We start from the raw sequence: 9,809 nt of genomic DNA, 5'->3' as shown, positions 1-9,809 counted from the left end.
AATAGCTTTCCTCTACACGAACAACAGACTCACTGAGAGAGAAATAGGGCAAATAATTCCTTTCACAATAGCATGCAAAAAACTAAAATATCTAGGAATCAACCTAACAAAAGAAATCAAAGACCTCGTCTCTGAAAACTATAGCACTCTGAAAAGAGAGATTGAAGATAACATCAGAAAATGGAAAGACATTCCTTGCTCCTGGGTCGTAAGGATCAACAGGGAAAATGGCCATACTTCCAAAATTTCTATATAGATTCAATGCAATCCCAATTAAAATCCCAGCAGCATACATCATGCACCTTGAGGAAACAATCCAAAAATTCATTTGCAACAAGAAGAGACCCAGAATACCAAGAGCAATTCTAGGTAACAGAGACATGGCAGGGGGTATTACAACCTCCAACTTGAAACTATACTACAAACCTACTGGGATAAAAATAGCATGGTACTGGCAAAGAAACAGACCCAAGGACCAGTGGAACAGATTAGGAGGTGCAGAAACAACTCCAGACATGCTCAGCCACCTCATTTTTGACAAAAGAGCCAAACACCCTCGATGGAGGAAAGATAGTCTCTTTAATTAATGGTGCTGGAGAAATTGGGTTTCAACTTAACAAAGACTAAAACTAGACCTATATCTCTCACTATGCACTAAAGTAAAATCAAAATGGATTAAAGATTTAAATATAAAAACAGAAACACTGAACCAGGTGGAATAGAGGTTAGGTAGAACTCTTGAAGACATTGGGGTAGGAAAAGACTTTATGAACAAAACCTCAGTTGCCTGTGAACTAGCACAATCAACAAGTGGGATCTCTTCTTACTAAAAAGCTTCTGCACAGCAAGACAAACCACCAGCAGTGTGAAGAGACAACACACAATGTGGGAAAAAATCTTCACCAGTGGTCCTCAGACAAAGGTCTACTATCTTGAATCTATAAAGAACTTTAAAAAATCAGATCTCCCAAATTTAAAGACCCAATCCAAAAATGGGCACCTGAAATGAAAAGACATTTCTCACACAAAGAAGTAGACATGGCAAATAAACATATGAAAAAATGTTCAACATCACTGGTCATTTGAGAGATGCAAATGAAAACAACACTGAGATTCCACTTCACTTCAGAAAGAATGGCTGCTATCATGAAATCAACCAATAACAAATGCTGGCAGGGCGGAGGGGAAAGAGGAACACTGCTCCACTGCTGGTAGGAGTTTAGACTGGTGCAACCACTGTGGAAATCAGTATGGAGATATCACAAAGAACTAGGACTGGAAGTCCCATTTGACCCCACTATTCCACTGCTGGGGATCTTCCCCAAAGAATTAAAAGAATCATACCACAGTGATATATGTGCACCCATGTTCATAGCAGCAGAGTTTGTAATAGCTAAAACTTGGAAACAGCCCAAATGCCCATCCACTGGAGACTAGATCAAGAAAATGTGTTTTTTTAATAAAATAGAGTAATACTCAGCCATCAAAAATGAGAAATTAGAGACATTTATAGCTAAGTGGATGCACATTGAGGTGATACTCTTAAGTGAAATAAATAGAACACACATGTGTAAATGCTGAATAGTTTCTCTAGTGTGAGAAACTGGAAGTGTAAATAAGGACTAAAAGGTATAATAGATAATGTGAAGTTGGAAGAAAAGGGGCAAAGGGGAAGGGGAAGTGGGAGGGGTAGGGGAAAGGAAAGAAAGGTATGGAATTAATATGAGAAAATAATAAAAAGGAAATAAAGTCTTTGTAAATAGGGAAGGATGGAGGGGTTGAAGGGAGGGCAGAGGAAGAGAGAAAAAATAAGAACCAAGAGAGTATGTAAAGGTGCATATCTCCAATGATGAATGTCATTATATTGTATACCTAAAATGTACCAATGATTAGAATGAATAATCGGTAATGCAAAATAGGAAGAAAAGGTCCAAAGGGGTAGGGGTAGTGGGAGGGGTAGGGGAAAGGAAAGAAGGGAAAGGAAAAATGATGAGAAATGGAAAAAATGGAAATAAAGTCTTTGTAAATAGGGAAGAGTGGAGGGGGTGAAGGGAGGGCTAGGAATGGGGAAAAAATAAGAACCAAGATGCATCTTGTAAAGGTACAAGTTCCCAATGAGAAACGTAATTGTGTTGTATACCTAAAATGTACCAATAAAAGAATTTAAGAAAAAAAATAAAAAAAATAAATAGGCTGAGCTTTGAAAAATGTAATGGATTTCCCTGTTATCTAAGAAGGCTGCTATATAGTCTGAAATTTTTTAAAAGTAATATGCAGTATAGACAGTGAACACCTGAACATATGTTGCAGTGTTGTTTTAAGCCCACCTTAAACTTCAATATGGTAGAATGGATGTCTGGAAATAGTGTTCAGATTCCATTGGCATTCAAATTTTTCAGTCCCCAAAGCCACAAATATCCAGAATCTACACACAAACCCGCTTCAGATTCCTAAGTGGGATGGACATTGTCTTAGTCAGGTCCAGCTGCCATAACAAAGTGTCATAGACTGGTAGTTTGTTAAACAGCAGACATGTATTTTCTTATGGTCCTGGAAGCTGGAAGTCTTAGGTCAGGGTACCATCATGGTTGGGGTCTGTTCAGGGCTCTCTTCCTGGCCTGCAAACAGCTGCTTGCTCACTGTGTCCTAACATCACTTCTTCTCTAGGGAAGAGTGAGTCTTGGGTGTCTCTTCCCCTTCTTATACGGTCACCAGCCCTATCAGATCAGGGTACATTTAGGACTATATTTAACCTTACTATATTTAACCTTAATTGTCTCCTTAAAGGCCCTGTCTCTAAATGTAGTTACATGGAGAGTTGGAGCTTCAAAATATGAAATTTAGAGAGATAAAATTCAGTCCCTAGCAGGTATGCCCCGTAGTGCATCAAAAACCATGCTAAATTAGGCCTTGGGACATAGGTCAGTGATAGAGCACTTGCTTAGCATATGAGAGCCTGTAGGCTGGTTCCATCACTAGTACTGGGAGGAAAAAAGCCAAGCTGAAAAGAGAGAAGGCCAGTGAAAATAGAGTCAGAAAGGAAGAAGTCATGGCTAAGACAAGTGTCAGAGAGAGCTGCTGAAGATGTATGAGGACTGGGAATCCAGACTACTACCTAGGGCCACTCCTAAAACAGAAACCTTTAAAGGGTATATAGCCAACTCCTTTCTGTGTCAATTCTCCATGACCTAATATGGATTTGGAGTCTCTTTCATCTTGAACTCATTCACCAAAGACTCATCCTAAAAAGTGGGAAAGAGTGATGAGAAAAAAACAGAGAACAAACAAGAATCTATTCCACTGGATGTAGGTCCCTAGAGCATGGCTCTCCCTGCACCTGGAAGCTTAGGCTTTCTACAGCACCATATACCTTACAAACTTGGAAGGGTATCTTCAGGGTCTCAGTTCTGTGGTTTGGGAAGACTTATGGAAAACGACCAAAGCCTGGACTTTGAAGAAAACACTTGTCTTTTCATAAAACACTTTTCAATGAGGGAGAATTGAAATAGATAGGCTGGGGATTTAGTTCAGTGGTTCCAGGGCCTGCCTCACAAGTGCAAGGTCCAAACTTTGATCCCCGGTACCAAAAAAGGAAAAAGAAAAAGAAATAGATGATCAAAGGGTATCACAGAAACTGCTTTCCCAAGTTCTTGAGTGGAGATAACAGATAACTACTGGTTACCCATCATATATGCCTTGAAGCCACGTAGCCCTCATCTCTCTACTCTCCTAAAGCTGCTAACCAGTACTGCTATTATATACTGCATAAGCAGTATATAATAGTCTTTTCTTTTCTTCCTGCTCTTTTCTTTCTTTCATTCCCCATCTGGAAATCTATGTAGCATGACAAGAGTGAAGTATTTGAATTTTTTTTTCAGTACCAGGGATCGAACTCAGGGCCTTGTGCTTGTGAGGCAGGCAGTGGCACCACTGAGCTAAATCCTTAGTCCATTTGAATAAAAAAAAAAAGAATTGGAAAAGTCATCATTTTGCACATTCAGACTGTGAAGTGTGTATTCTCTCCTAGGGATTTAATATGGAGTAAAGTTAGAGTTGACCAGAAACAAGTAAATAAGGCATCTTTACGGATTTGTTTCCTGCAATGTGCTTAGCACAGTAATGTTCTAGGAGTTGAAGGATTAAGGACAAAAAAGGAAGGAGAGTGGAGTGGTTGTGCTTCTAGGTATGGGATGTTACTGTTTGTCTTCTTTTTTTTTTTTTTGGTACCGGGGATCGAACTCAGGTCCTTGCGCTTGCGCAGCAGGCAGCGAAACCACTGAGCTAAATCCCCAGCCCAACTGTTTCTCTTCTCAGAAGTGGAAACTTCTATTTTGGGGAAGCCAGCATCTCTAAACAAAAACAAAAAAACAAGCAAACAAACAAACTGTAAATGAGGCTTATTTAGTTCTCAGCCTCCAGCTCCTGCTGGCTGTCCATTTACACCACATACCACAGCCTTCAGATCTTTCAGAACATGCATCTTGGTTCATGTCATCCTCTGCCTGTAGGTTCAAAGTTCAGTAAAAGTCCTTTCCCCCATAAAGCATCTATATGGCATTTAGTCCACTATGGCTTTTATTAAGATTAATGTTGATATTGTTCACAAATCTTTTATCCTCTCTTTAACAGGAAAGTCTTACAGGGAAATTAAACCCTGTGTATGTCCCTTCCCATGACCCAGTTTAAAACTATGTATTAGACATTCAATACATGCCTATCAAATAATACATAGCTTGATGATAGAGAAATAGATGAATGGATAAACAGATGGTTGGTGATAAATGACAGACAAAGAGATGATGATGATGAGAGATGAGAGACAAAGTATTCACAGCTACTATCTCTAGCCTTGATTGGATGCTGTCATGGCCATGTTGAAAGCCCTGGCTGACTAGGAGTTGGGTTCATACCCTGCCTATAGCTTCTTGAGCACTGTGTGAAGCAGTCCTGATCCTAGGTAACTTTTTTCCTCAGAGTACCCACCTAGGAACACCTCTGATTTCCTAAGAGGTCTAGATGCCCCAGTTTGGGCAAAAGAACCTCCTGAGAAAATACCCTACACCCAAGAACTCATGCCAGAGTATTCCCAGGAGGGAGAGAAACTGTCCCCACCTATCACTTGTTTGGAAATGGCTTCCCAAATACAGAAGTATTCCAATATGTGCAGTTACCCCTGTCTGCAGATGATCATCTGATGGGTAGGATATTTTTCTCCAAATTACTGTATATTCTTGTACTTCTCATTATTTCCATGTGGGAAGTAGAGATAACTCCCTTGTTTATATCATGAAGTTGCTCAAGGGCAAAACTTTACAAAGAATTTTTATTTGCTTGGAAATATAAAATACTTACATACAAAAGTAACACAATTCAAGGTGGCTTGTCCTTATTCATCCAAAGGACAGATTTAGCTAACATTTTCAGATCTCTTCCATTCATCAGTCATTTACTCCAGGGTTCAAAACATCATGAGGAAAATAATGGTTCATACCTGGTTTGAGGTAACCAGCAGTCATCCTTGGACACAAAGTGTTATACATTACAGTGTTCAGTTATCAAGGAAAAAATTCTTGGTTTCAGCTGAAGTTTAACAAGGGTTGGCAGAGAAGAGTACACAAAAAGATTCTGTACAGCCAATATTTGAAAAGCACATTTCCAGGGACATGAGCTTAGCAGAGAGCAGGGTCCACAATGAAAAAGGGACCTCACCTGTGACCCAAAACTCCAAACAGTATAACATTGGAGTAGATGACTCCCTAAAACACTAAACTTTAAGGCTTTTTAACTGAGTAAAGAAACTAAAATAAAAAAGGATGCTACAGAGGAAAATGCAGTAGATTCAAACAGTGGTTCTCAAAGTGTAGTTCCTCTCTACCCCCCACCAGCACTCCCTGGAAACTACTAGAAATGCAAATTCCTCGGTCCCACCTGAGACATGTTCACTAGAAACCCTGGGAGTGGAGCCCAGCAATCTGAATTTCAATAAGATCTCCAGGTGACACTGATATATGCCCAAAACTTAAGAACAACTGGAATGCTGTAGATGATTAGATGATTTCAGAAAGTTCCCTACCCACTCCAAATTTCCTCACTGGTACATCAAAGTGTGTGACAGATCAGGTCAACCTAACCTTGAGACCCTGGAATCCCAACCTAACTACTTTCCTACAGTATCCCCTGACAACAGCATTTACTAGGTACTAGACTGTACTACCAAATTTAATAAATGTCAAAGTTTAAGCAAATTTGCTTAGCAAGTGACAGATCATAAATTTATCTGTAGACATTGCCTTGTTGAATTATGACAATCAGACTTGCAAAATACACTCTACTCATAGAATCCTTTTCTCTCAATCAACCCCCAAGGTATCAGGCTCCCAACTGTATCTAAGATCAAAGGTCAAATTCCTAGCACCCATTTCAATTTCCTCTTTTCATCTAACTTTTTCCCAATAACTGGAGAAACTTATTTTCTTCTGTCTCATCTGTTTTCTCACATTCATTTCCCATTCTCTCCCCAAACTGGCATTTCTAGTGCTCCTTTCTAGTAGTTCTGGGAGTATACCTGTGCCAAGGAAAAGGAACTGCTTGTATTTCAAAGTCAAATTTGAGGAATAACCCATTTATAGAAACTTTCACAGCCCTTTCAAGTAATAGAAGCACCTTCAACCTCTATGTAAAACTTTCCAATCACGTCCCCAATCCTCCTCCTGCTTTTCTTAAGTTTAATTTATATCAGCACATATTTTAAACTGTATTGTGTTTAATCTTGAGTACATACAATCATGTTTCTTCAGTCTTTCAGCTGTATTATAGTTCCTGGGTGGGATGTGGCTGCTCACTCCCACATAGTTTTCTCTGCAGCCCTGAGCAGAGCCCCTGTGTCTGCACTTAACAGTCGCTATTCTAGGTTTTATGCCTCTGTCACCTGGACAGAACCTAGCAGAATCTATGCTTCATCACAGGCAATCGGTCTGTTAATGTCAATTAAACATTTAACATCAATTAACAATTAATTAACATCAACTAAATGTTTCTTGAATGTAAAGGAATATATTATTGTAGGCTGACCTAATTACCCAAATATCATTTGCAATATTTATTTCCATGCATAAATGTGGTCTGGTTCACAGATGGTACCTTCTCATTGTGTCCTCACTTTGAAGAAGGGGTAACGCAGAAGGCAATTCTCTGAGCTCTTTTTTAGAAAGGCACTAATCCCACTCATGAGGGCTTCACCCTTATCATCTCATCCCTCCCAAAATCCCTACCTCCTAGTACAGTTCCACTAGGGATCATTTCATCCTATGATCTCAGACCACTGCCAGTTCCTAATCTGTACATCATTAGATGAATATTTGTTCCTGTGCTTGCTCCAGAAGGAAAGAAAGGAAGTGGGGGGAGAGGGAGAGAGAGAGAGAGAGAGAGAGAGAGAGAGAGAGAGAGAGGGAGGGAGGGAGGGAGGGAGGGAGAGAGGAAGAAGAAGAAGAAGAAGAAGAAGAAGAAGAAGAAGAAGAAGAAGAAGAAGAAGAAGAAGAAGAGGAAGAGGAAGAGGAAGAGGAAGAAGAAGAAGAAGAAGAAGAAGAAGAAGAAGAAGAAGAAGAAGAAGGGGGGGAGGGGGAAGAGGAAGAGGAAGGGAAAGGAAAAGAATGAGTAGAAATTAGTGGGAAAATGGACCAATGAATGAGTAAGCATTCCTTCTTGTCTTGTCTTAGTCCTTTGCTCCCAATGCAGCAGATGAGCTTCAGGATACAAATTAACATGAAGAGGCAGTAGAAATTGTCTTTGTTGATCAGTTGGCATAAAGACAGACAAACTAAGGGTATATCCTGGCTCAGGGTTCAGGAGCAAATTGTCCACCAGCTTCAAAATCTGTGTTCATAAGAGCAGTGCTGGGAAATAAACTTGTTTTTAAATGAGAGAGAGAGAGAAAGAGAGAGAGAGAGATCTTTCATGAATCTTTCCTTCCTTTATTCATAGTTTGGAGACATTAGGATTTGGGAAGTCACACTGTTTAGATTGGACCAACTTAAGACATATATCTCCATTCAAATTGCCAGGGATCACAAGACTTTCACACCAACATAACTTGTCCTAGCTGTCAATGCCATGCAGTACTGTGATGGAGAAAAGAGAAAAGCCAAAGACTCCAAGGTCTGGAAATATTTTCCAGGCCATTCCAGAGAGAATAGGGCTGCCCAGAGGGTGGGGCGCAGTCCACAGCCTGCTAGTTCTTTGTGGCACCATCTCCATCTGTAGGACAGCTCAGCTGATCTCAATATGACAGAACTGAAGAGCTTTGTTCTCAGAGCCAGTTTTTGCTCACTTTGGTGAATCAAGGCTACCAATTGCTTAGGAGGAAAGGGTGTTGTCCCTAGAAAGAAAGCATGAGCAGTCCTTCTAACAAAGGAACCCAGGAGAGGAAACAGATATGTAAGACATTCTTTTCGCCCCAAATGACTTCCAAGCTCTCTACACATTCATTTAGAAGTATGGATGGGATAATGCAGGTAGTATTTCTGTGGTACAAGAAGAGATGAGACTCCACTCCTTTCCAGGAGACCATAGGGAACCCAGGGACTAACAGCTGTTGCCAGGACTCCACTGGGCCCCTTCCCCCTGCCCTCCACTGCCCCATTCCTTCCGCCCAGGCTCAGGGCAGTCTGGAAGCTGATACAGTTGTACAATGGTCCCTTCTTTAGAGGTGTTCTTCTACTATCTCCAAAGGTAGGGTTTGAAACTGGGGACTTTGTCCAGAGCCACATCTAGAAGGATTATCATCATCCAGAGGGTAAGCAGTACTAGAACAGGTGAGGTTGATTAATGAAGGGGATTTTATCCATCACGTTCCTTCAGAAGAGAGGAAGGTAAATCTGATCCAAGCAACACAACCTAAGGCTTTTAAGGTGTAGCCTATGTAAGAAGAGCAGATGCAAAAAATGTGTCTGCACCTATTGTGGAATATAGATTTTATAGCCCAAACCACAGCCTCAGGGCCAATAGAAGCTGAAAGGTATTTTTAAACAGAATCTGGTTAATAGTCACACAGATCTTTCCCTCTTTTTTGTTTTTAAGACATATTTGCCCTTTGTTTCTCTTTGGTTCATTAAATTTTCATTAAAATATTAATCCCATGTTTCTATTTGCCTCCCAACATGAATGCAGCATTCCATCAAGTTTAATTCATATCACTTTTTTTTTTTTTCTGGTACCGGGGATCAAACTCAGGACCTTGCACTTGCAAGGCAAGCACAGTACCACTGAGTTAAATCCTCGGTCCTCATATCACTTTTTAAGGTAGAAAATATTGCCAAACTAAAGTTCCCTTCATCTCTTCCCCCTAGTCATGTGCCCCCACACACACACTTCTGAGAAGTAACCAGAACACTGGTGCGTGGTTTCTATAATCTTATGCATTTGTTGCATACGTAGATATTTTTAGATGCTTAGGCTATTTCATATTTAAATCTATACAAACAGATTCATGCTATACATAGATAAGATTTGGCAGCTTTTTTCGTCTACTTTTACATTTTTTAGATTTATTTATGTTAAAATGTGGCTCTAGTCACCTTAACATTTATATTGACATCTATATTGATTTTCAAAATGTAAACTGAGAAATCTTCTGACAACAGTACTCTTGAAAGATGTGGTACTGTCCCAAAGGCAGAAAAGAATAATTTACATAGCTGTAAGATCTACCAACATTGACAAAACAACAGAACAGTCATAACCATGTAACTTTGCCACCTGGAGGGTACTTTATACTTTTCAAAGCATCTTTTAATCACCTAATTCAACCTCAC

This window comes from Heterocephalus glaber, unplaced genomic scaffold (genome assembly GCF_053883595.1).
Source record: "Heterocephalus glaber isolate CG9 unplaced genomic scaffold, H.glaber_assembly_v1.0 deba00001472, whole genome shotgun sequence".
Classification (NCBI taxonomy): Eukaryota; Metazoa; Chordata; class Mammalia; order Rodentia; family Bathyergidae; genus Heterocephalus; species Heterocephalus glaber.
Note: the sequence above shows the minus strand (reverse complement) of the source record.